The sequence below is a fragment of the Arachis hypogaea genome, chromosome 20, assembly GCF_003086295.3.
Source record: "Arachis hypogaea cultivar Tifrunner chromosome 20, arahy.Tifrunner.gnm2.J5K5, whole genome shotgun sequence".
In the NCBI taxonomy this organism is placed as follows: Eukaryota; Viridiplantae; Streptophyta; class Magnoliopsida; order Fabales; family Fabaceae; genus Arachis; species Arachis hypogaea.
In genome coordinates this window covers 24,980,304-24,990,748 of record NC_092055.1, presented here as the reverse complement: position 1 = coordinate 24,990,748, position 10,445 = coordinate 24,980,304, and the positions used below count along the sequence as shown (strand labels likewise).

The window sequence follows — 10,445 nt, the reverse complement described above, 5'->3', positions numbered from 1 at the left end:
TGAAACTCATTCTTAATTTTCAAAGTTGCACATCAATCAGTTTGAATATCAAAGTCAATATATATGAAGTTACCGATTGAGGTTAGATGTTTATAAATATATGTTTAATTAAAAAAGTATAAAAAAGCATGTTAAAGAAAGAAATCATACTTTTGAAGGATTTTCTTAAAAAGAAATATTCAGCTGAAAAATTGTGCACCAAATTTGTTGGCTAAATGAGGTTACACATTGTGTGAACAACCTTCTCAAAAAATGCGGACAATATCATTAACAAACAAGCCAATAATTTTGACACGTTGTAGGCTACTTGCTATTTCAAGATTTATAGGGTTACCTTTGTTTACAGAGAAATAGGACATTGAAATAGGACATTGAAATAGAGACACAAAGACACAAAATTGTATTTAACAGAAGAAACATGAATAGTAATAATGTATTCAAAGATACTGAATTAGTATATTTTGTATCCATCAACTTATTTTTTATTTTTTTATTATTCTTGTTAATTTTTTATTATTATATTTTTTGTTTCAAATTTTTTGAATGAAAAAAATGAGAATAAATTAAATTTTTATAATTTGTTTTAGTTTAACACCAAACAGAATATAAAAATACAAAATTTTATATTTCTGTCTTTTATATATTATTTTTAGTGTCTTATCTTGCTCTATTCTCAGAAACAAATACAGCCTAACATCCAAAATTTAGTGTTAAATATATTATTCGGATGGACGAAGGGATGTAGAATTTTTTATTGAAGATCTAACATGAGCTACTACTCTATATATGAATTGAAAGCTCTCACGATAAACGAAATATCCCATAATCTTTCCATAGCAGCACTAAAGTAAGAAATTCTACTTAGGGTCCAGGGTAGAGTCAAGCTAGTAGTGTTAGCTAACTCGAAAAAGAAAGTAGGTGGGGGCTATAGGCCTATGTACCCGGACTTCTCTTCTTGATCTTCCCTGGATTCAGAAGTAGACTAAGCTTGCTTGATTCCGGGCATCTTAAGATAAAAGGCGAGAATAGCCCAGATGAAAAGACTGGAAGGATAAATGATAGGAAGCTCAATCACACTCGATCCCCGGTTCTTTTTTGGGTTATGTTTTTTTTTTTTTTTAATTTAGATATTTTTTTATTAGACGCATGAATCATTTTATGAGAATTTTTGATAAAAGATGATGAAAAATATTTAGTGTGACATAATTTGTATGACTTAATTTTCATCTTAAGTGAATAATAACTATTTGATTGAGACCGTTTAGTTCCTACATAATGATGTTCCAATTAAATAGTTATCATCTCTATAATATTATTTTGATAAACAATTACAATCAAATAATTATCATCCATGTAAAACATATGAATGCTAGATCATATAAGCTAACATCACATGTAAGTATTTTTTGTTTTTTTTTTTTGTCAGAGATTCTCATAAAATGGCTCATGGATTTAATGAAAAAGAAGGATAGGATGTGAATTGCCATTTTCTAATTATTAAGATATGAATTGTCTAAATTAAAAAAAAATAAGAATTTTTTTTTTTATTTTAGACTTTTGGTGATATAGTATTATATTTTTTTTACCATGAACTTTAGTTGATGTTTTTTCTGGATCCAAATATTGAATAGGGATGTGGTATTTTTTGGTCAAATGGTTATAAACTCTTATTTTTGGTGACCTAAGGGGCCCTAAGGCCATGTTTATGATCTTAATCATCTCATGGATAACCTGAAAGAAAACTGTTGGCCCAATTGGATAATGTAGGCTATCAGGCCCACATCGCACTTGTTTTTATGTTCATTGGTACAAGTGGCATTATCTCAACGTCCAAAAAAAATTAGCATTGAAATACTGATATTTATATATTTTTAATTTCTCAACCTAACCTTCATAAATTCTAACACAATCTTCATATATTTTTTATTTTTTAACATAATCTTCACAATTTCAACACAAATACATCTCTATCACGTATTAGGTATAAACTTCTATCTATTTATATTATTTTTTGTGCATTATTTTTGTATTTTTTAGTAGATGTTTGTTTTTCTCTGTTCTTTAAAACATGAAGAAGGAGATCTTATTTATGAAAACCAATCATAAAATTTTCGTACACCAACTTTATAATCATTAGTCAAAATTATAATAACAACATATATATACATATATAAATGTAAATATAGATATATAATTTTACTTGAGATATGTGTCATATTTTCTGTGATTTGTAAAAGTGAGTCAATATATATAGATGATAGTAGACGTATTGAATTACATATAATTTTATTATTGACTATTGATAATTCTATTTATATTAATATAAAAGTAAATCAAATAAATATTTAAATTATTAGTCTCTAAAATTTTAAAAAAATTATTCTTTATTATAAATATATTTATTATAATTTTTTTAATTTTTAAAAACTATTTTATCAAACAAAACTGTAGTATTTATGTTTATTAAAAATTATTTTTAACGTGATTTTATCAAAGACAAATACTATAGTTTTTTAAAAATTATCTTTTATATCTTTTAAAAGACAATTTTTATAAGTTACTTTCAAAAAATAAGAACTTTACCAAATCAAACTAAAAGTTCCTTTTCAATACTAGTATTTTCGAATCAGGGCTTTTATCATTGTTGGATACCGAATTGGTTGTTACTTTTTGTTAAAAAAAAAAATAGAGAAACCCCTGTTCTTTTTGTTTTTGGTGATGGATAGCCACACCAGCCGGCCAGACAAGGAAAGCCAGAACCCACCCGACCAAGCCACTTCTCCACTTCTCCAGCGACACCACCCCACCATTCCCCTCTTCGACACTACCCCACCATTCCCCTCTTCGCCAGCGCCACCGTCTCCCTTCTTCTCCCTGCCGTCACCATTCTTCCTGGTCCCTGAGCTTGAAGGCGCGATTCAACTCCAGTCTGCAAGCTTTACCGTGGTTGGTGCCTCAGATTCTGGTAGGTTGTGGTCTCCTCTTTGATTTTGCTGTATTTTTCACTTTTATGGTTGCTGCTGTGTTGTGGTGGGTTTATTAAAGTTTCACTTTCAGAGAAAAAAATTAATCTTTTTCTATAAATAGATAGTGTATATTTTTTTTACTAGGAATAAGGTGCTAACTTATATAATTAATGATATAAATTCTTAAAGTTTTACGTTATCATCGAACAAAAGTGTAGAAGAATATGTATCTGTTTATGATGAGTAACGACATGTGTTATACGATAGCTCTTCAAGTCTTCATCATTATTTGTCAAACTCCTAAATTGGAAATTTTGATTAGGTCTCATATAGGGATAAAAAAGTATCTTCTAAACCAATCAAAACCTTAGATTTTCTTTATTAATGAATAAATGTATGTGATTATTCATGTGGACTATCTTTGAGTTTTGACCAATGAAAGAATTGCAAAATAAAATATAAGGGACTATTATGGCGGGTGCATGCAATTTCAGCTAGTAATGTGAAGGTTCATTATTGCTAATTTGCTATGTTAATTTTAGTGAATTTAATGTGTTATGTTGAATGTTGCATATTGAGTACTACCATTTTAGGATATGATGTTGTTTGGCGGGAGAATTGAGTGCTGTTTTTTGTTTAGTTTTGTTTTGAGGTAGGTAATATTTCTCAATGGAAGAATGCTGCAATATTGTTGGACAGTGATGATGAGGCCATGAGGGTAGTGTGAGTTCATCATTGAGTGCCTGGACAGGCAACGAATAGGTGCACGTTGATCAGGAGACTCTGCTCCAACAAGCTCTTGATGCATTAGATGAGAAAAGGTAATTAGTTATTTCACTTGTGATCAAACTTTAGAAGAGTTTTTAACATTGAAATTTGCAACCATAAATTATATGAATGCGTATACTAATGAGTCTAAGTGCATCTTAGAACAAAGAAGTGATTTAGCATGAAAACTTGCAATGGTAAAGTTAAATGAACATGGAACGAAGTTCATATTTGGTTATGCTTATCTTGGAAGAAAGTAGTTGTTTCAATTTTGTAGGTAGCTCTCTTAGCAAGGTTATTAGTTTAAGCTGTTCTGAACCTGTAATAAGCTTCTATAGTATGCTAAATGTATTCACAGTTTTTGCTTATTCTATTTAAACCACCACCATTTCATTTCGAGCCTAAGGCTTTTCTATCTTAAGACATTTAATAGTAATGTGTAGCGTCAGTTTGTGGAGAAGTTAGAATCTGCTTTTTCTCATTATACAATTATTTGATTTCTAGTACTTTTATCCGTAATAACATTATCGAAATATAAATATTTTAAAATTATGTCAGTTTTGTTCTGATATTATAAATTATGGCATAAAAGACTTATAAAATCACACTACTTTTACAAAAAAAAAATCCTTAGGGACAAAAGTTTCAGGCGACTAAAAAGACCAGAGTCTCCGTAAATAAAAAAAAATCAAATTATAAGATTTAGTAATTATTTTCATATGAAAGTTTATTTTTTTACTAATAATTAATTTTAACATTAGTAATCTAAAATTTGAATAAATTTAACGTGTATACTTTTACATTTGATTAGGTATTAAGTTTGTTACACAAATAGAAATAATTAATTTTTATATTTGCTATTTAAAAATAATATTATTTTCTCAGTATGTATATAAAATTATAATTAGATATTAGTATAAAAAATTTTATAATGATAATTATAAAATTAATTCAATTTTTTTTAACAACTGAATCTTGATTCTAACTTTTAATCACAATATTAGTATTACTAATGAATAATTTAAATATAGTAGTCTTTGAGTACTTGCCACTTGAGTGAAAGCTCGAAAATTCTTTAAAAGGTGAGACCGAAGAAGAAATTGGCAATGGCTACAATGCCATGTTATCAGACCCATTCGGTCCATATTTTCTTGGCCTACCACGTTTTTTTTTACTGTTGTTCCATCCATTCCCACACTCACCGGCGAAACACCAAGCTGCATCCGAGCCAGAAACTTGGCTCGGAGCTTTCCTCCTTGGTGCCACATGATATGCCGAGGGAGCTTCCGCCTCTATCACCGTAACTTTAGAACTAATAGTTTCTTGCCTCATCTTTATTAACCAATTCCTTCTAAGTTTATACAATCAAATCAACATCTGTTACTTTGATGATATTCCAGAGACTTCGGTAGAGATTCTTTTAAAGATTTATATCTTTGTATTAAGATTTCTTTTTTAGCTCTTTCAAGAACTTTCACTACTGTTGGTTGTTTTTTTTTTCCTACCTTAAGTTTCTTGATTTGTTGAATAAAAAAGATTTTAATATCTTTATTTTTTTATTAGTTATAAACACATATATATATTTTTTTATATAAAATTATATTAAATTTTTTCTATCTTAAAAAGCATAATTTACGATTTTAATAAATTAGAATATATAACTTTCTATCCTACTAATATACATGAGAGTACTTTATCAAAGAGTACTATATTTAAATTATCCATTAATAAATATTTTTTCTAAATTATGTGTAATAAATATTTGAAGGAAGAGAAGTGAAAAGTTAGATTAAAAAGATAAATAGAAAAAAATTGAAAACTAAATAAAAAAATATGTATAAAATAATAATAATATTTTTTATTTGAATTATATTATTTTATTAATTTTATTTTTTGTAAAACTGAAAGGTAAAGAAAATAGAAAAGGAGAGAAAAGAGAAAAAAAGATAAAGAAAAATGAGAGAGGGAGTTTGCTAATTTTGAAAAAAAAATTATTTTAATTGTAATGAAAAAATATCTAGTGACACATTTTGATTTGTCAAATTATTAATATAAAATATAAATTATAAATTATATATAAAGTGAAAATAGTAGAGAAAAATAGAAAAAGGTAAAAAGGTAGATAATCGAATGCAGGAAGGGAGTTTATTAATATTAGAGAGAAATATTTTATCTCAATTTTAATATTTGAAGTAATGTCATGTTGCATATTTTGATTTTTAAATTTGTAATTAGTCATTGATAATAATATATAAAAGAGATAGAGTGAGTGAAAGAATGAGAGAGATAGAGAAGGGAAAAGAAAGAGGAAAAAAGTCTTTAATTTAAAAAATATTTAATTTTAATTGCAATAAAAGAGTGACATATATCATTTTTTAGTTGTAAATTTAATAATGTGTAATAAATAATAGATGTTTCCTTCTGTAATTTACCTAATATATGTTTCTAAAGGGACATAATGATGAGTCATTATAGCTATATCTGTTTTTTACTTTGAGAAAATGACAAATTAGTCCCTGACTTTTTACTCCGCGGACATTTTAGTCCCTAACAATTGGAAAATACTTTTAAGTCACTGACGTCCTTAAAAGTTAGACGGATCAGTCCCTCCGTCCATAAGCCACCGTTAGACCTAACGGAAAAGGCTGACGTGGCTTCCCCTCTGCTTACCTGGTATCACGGCTTCCCACGTGGCACGTTAGTGGAATGGAGCTTTTGAAAAATGGACACATAAGTCCCTGTCGCTCAAAACGACGTCGTTTTGTGTGCTGCCCTCATCCTTGTGTAAGTGAAGAAGTAAAGAAGCAAGCTTTAAGTTGATCATCTTGAAGTAGGCTTCTGTAACAATGCAGTGAGAAAAACCTCAGCATTCTTGATGCCACTAGCATCAGCTTTATTCCCAGTGGCCCACTTCACCTTTTTGCAACCTAATTTTTCAATCAATGGCGCATACAGCTTTTCAAGGTCCACCCCTTTGCTGAAAAATCTGTCAATCCACAAGTACCCTCCACCTCTCAAAACCCTATCCACATCAAATAGCAAGAACTTCATCATCGTCACCGAAATCCATCGGTTCACGGCACGCCCGTACCGCACAAGGTCCACCACTCCGTCGAACACAGGCAGCCGCTGCTGCAGCGACACGTGAAGTGACACAAGCCCCCTCAGCGCCACCGCCTCGCTGTATGGCGCACCCACGCTCATAGTCATCACAACTGTCACGTTGCGAAGCTTCATCGTGGCGGCGAATGACCCGGTGCCGCCACCGACGTCGAGGCCTAGCCAGATAACTGACTTTGCAGACTTGGCGATCTGGAAGAGCTGCGAGATCGGGAGATCGAGATCGGTCTTGTAGGTTATGAACTTGGACGAATCGGAGGAAGGGTTGAAGCCTAGGTTAGGGTTTTGGCGGTGGAAGCAATCGAAGGATTTGCAAGGGTAATGGTCCCAAATTACAGAGGAATCGGGGAGTGAAGAAGGGAAAGGGTCTTGAGGGAGAGGGGATGAGGGTTTGTGCGGCGCGGATCGGGAGAAGCAGCGGCGGCGGGGAGGGGGTGGCAGCCACAGAGGATAAGAGATTCGGCGAGGTCAGAGTCGGAGGGGCAAAGGGAGAAGGGAGTGTAGGACATGTACTTGTGGAGGAGGTCAGGGTGGTTGTCGCAGGAAGAGGCTATCGGGTTGAGGTGGGAGTGTAGGAGTAGATCTGGTGGGATGGTGGAGGAGGTGGTGGTTGTGTCAGTGGAGTGTTGGAGGCGCGTGAGGTGGTTGATGGAGGCGCGTATTGTGTGGAGCTGGTGGAGGAGCTGGTCGGGGATGGGAGTGGGTGGTTTGGGGGATTTTGGCGATTGGAGAGTTGAAGAGAGGTGATAGAGTGAGAGGATGTTGGTGGCCACCATTGCCATCCGAAGAACAAGGTTCAGTGTCATTATGGTGAATGCCAAAGCCATTTCTTCCCTTCCTCTCTTGCTGCACACAAAACGACATCGTTTTCAACGACAGGGACTTATGTGTCCATTTTTCAAAAAGCTCCATTCCCACTAACGTGTCACGTGGAAAGCCGTAATACTAGATAAGTAGAGGGGAAGCCACGTCAGCCTTTTCCGTTAGGTCTGACGGTGGCTTATGGTTGGAGGGACTAATCCGTCCAACTTTTAAGGACGTCAGGGACTTAAAAGTATTTTTCAATGGTCAGGGACTAAAATGTCTGCGGGATAAAAAGTCAAGGACTAATTTGTCCTTCTCCCTCTATATATATATACACACACGCGCGCCACGGTTTGCCTATGTTTGGTTGTGTTGAAAATGGAAATTATCTTAGGTCTCTCCTGATTGTATGTTCAAATTCCCCACTAACTATTTGCAATTGTCCAAAATATTTCATCGCCTAAATAATTCTTTTAGTTCAAGTAATTTCATATTATATAAGTTACAGTTTATTTGAGGGAAACATAAAATATCTCATATTTATATGAATCACTGGTGCACGAAATTGTGATGTCCAGGCTCGAACAATCCCTGGCAACGTGAGCAACTTGGTGCGCGTAATCGTAATTACACACTCATAATTTGTCACAACTTCGATACAACTAACCAGCAAGTGCACTGGGTCGTCCAAGTAATACCTTACATGAGTAAGGGTCGAATCCCACGGAGATTGTTGGTATGAAGCAAGCTATGGTCACCTTGTAAATCTCAGTCAGGCAGATATAAAGTGATAATGGTGTTTTCGAATATTATATAGTAAAATAGGGATAGAGATACTTATGTAAATCATTGGTAGGAATTTCAGATAAGCGAATGGAGATGCTTTTCATTCCTCTGAACCTCTGCTTTCCTGCTATCTTCATCCAATCAGTCTCACTCCTTTCCATGGCTGGCTTTATGCAAGGGCATCACCGTTGTCAGTGGCTACATCCCCTCCTCTCAGTGAATAATATGCTCACGCACCCTGTCACGGCACGGCTATTCATCTGTCGGTTCTCGATCATGCTGGAATAGGATTCACCCTCCTTTTGCGTCTGTCACTAACGCCCAACAATCGCGAGTTTGAAGCTCGTCACAGTCATTCAATCATTGAATCCTACTCGGAATACCACAGACAAGGTTTAGACTTTCCGGATTCTCTTGAATGCCGCCATCATTCTAGCTTATGCCACGAAGATTCCGGTTAGGAGATCTAAGAGATATTCATTCTAGCTTAGTTCATGTAGAACGGAAGTGTTTGTCAGGCACGCATTCATAAGGGAGAAGGATGATGAGCGTCACACATAATCATCACCTTCATCACGTTCTTGGGTGCAAATGGATATCTTAGAAGCGAAATAAGAAGAATTGAATAGAAAACAGTAGTACTTGCATTAATCTGAGGAACAGCAGAGCTCTACACCTTAATCTTTGAAGTGTAGAAACTCTACCGTATGAAAATACATAAGTGGAGGTCCAGGCATGGCCGAGATGGCCAGCCCCCTAAACGAGATCAATAGTCTCCTAAGATGAACAATGGATTAAAACTGAGACCAAAGATGGTCAAAAAGACTAGTAAAAGGTCCTACTTATAATAAACTAGTCACTAGGGTTTACATGAGTAAGTAATTGATGCATAAATCCACTTCCTGGGCCCACTTGGTGTGTGTTTGGGCTGAGCTTAAGTGTAGCACGTGCAGAGGCCATTTGTGGAGTTGAACGCCAGTTTCTGTGCCAGTTTGGGCGTTCAACTCTGGTTTTGGATCCTTTTCTGGCGCTGGACGCCAGATTTGGGCAGAAGGCTGGCGTTGAACGCCAGTTTACGTCGTCTATTCTTGGCCAAAGTATGGACTATTATATATTGCTGGAAAGCCCTGGATGTCTACTTTCCAACGCAATTGGAAGCGCGCCATTTCGAGTTCTGTAGCTCTAGAAAATCCACTTTGAGTGCAGGGAGGTCAGAATCCAACAGCATTAGCAGTCCTTCTTCAACCTCTGAATCTGATTTCTGCTCAAGTCCCTCAATTTTAGCCAGAAAATACCTGAAATCACAGAAAAACACACAAACTCATAGTAAAGTCCAGAAATGTGAATTTAACATAAAAACTTATGAAAACATCCCTAAAAGTAACTATATCCTACTAAAAACATACTAAAAACAATGCCAAAAAGCGTATAAATTATCCGCTTATCACAACACCAAACTTAAATTGTTGCTTGTCCCCAAGCAACTAAAAATCAAATAGGATAAAAAGAAGAGAATATACTATAAATTCCAAACTATCAATGAAACATAGCTCCAATCAAATGAGCGGGACTTATAGCTTTTTGCCTCTTGAATAGTTTTGACATCTCACTTTATCCATTGAGGTTCAGAATGATTGGCATCTATAGGAACTTCAGATTTCGAATAGTGTTATTGACTCTCCTAGTTCAGTATGATGATTCTTGAACACAGCTTCTTTATGAGTCTTGGCCGTGGCCCTAAGCACTTTGTTTTCCAGTATTACCACCGGATACATAAATGCCACAGACACATAATTGGGTGAACCTTTTCAGATTGTGACTCAGCTTTACTAAAGTCCCCAATTAGAGGTGTCCAGGGTTCTTAAGCACACTCTTTTTTTTTTTGCTTTGGACCTTGACTTTAACCGCTCAGTCTCAAGTTTTCACTTGACACCTACACGCCACAAGCACATGGTTAGGGACAGCTTGGTTTAGCCGCTTAGACCAGGATTTTATTCCTTT

The 10,445-nt window shown here is 34.4% G+C and overlaps 1 long non-coding RNA gene and 1 pseudogene across 1 annotated transcript; one reads left to right on the top strand and one right to left on the bottom strand.

Annotated features, from left to right (window-relative positions):
• Positions 1–2,623: 2,623 nt before the first annotated feature.
• LOC114926078 (uncharacterized) lies at positions 2,624–4,139 on the top strand. The gene is made up of 2 exons (XR_003816482.2): positions 2,624–2,965; positions 3,607–4,139. It is a non-coding gene; the product is annotated as an uncharacterized lncRNA (long non-coding RNA).
• A 1,910-nt stretch (positions 4,140–6,049) lies between these two features.
• LOC112786930 (probable methyltransferase At1g29790) lies at positions 6,050–7,762 on the bottom strand (annotated as a pseudogene).
• Between the last annotated feature and the right edge of the window lie 2,683 nt (positions 7,763–10,445).